Below are 236 nucleotides of genomic sequence, written 5' to 3' on the forward strand. Positions count from 1 at the left end.
CTGATTGGTAACTGATATGAAAAAATAAATTTCTGAAGCATGTAAGAATAAATCCTTTGTTCTGTTTCTTTTTTATAGAATATATATTCATACGCTTCTCTCTTTCTTCGCTCTGTCGGTCTGTTTTTCTCATTCTCACTATATGTATGTGTATATACATATACTTGTGTGTATGCAAGTACGTTTGTATACATATACATATAAACACACATCCTACGTATATACATACCTATATA

Source organism: Octopus bimaculoides, unplaced genomic scaffold, assembly GCF_001194135.2.
Source record: "Octopus bimaculoides isolate UCB-OBI-ISO-001 unplaced genomic scaffold, ASM119413v2 Scaffold_343483, whole genome shotgun sequence".
Taxonomy (NCBI): domain Eukaryota; kingdom Metazoa; phylum Mollusca; class Cephalopoda; order Octopoda; family Octopodidae; genus Octopus; species Octopus bimaculoides.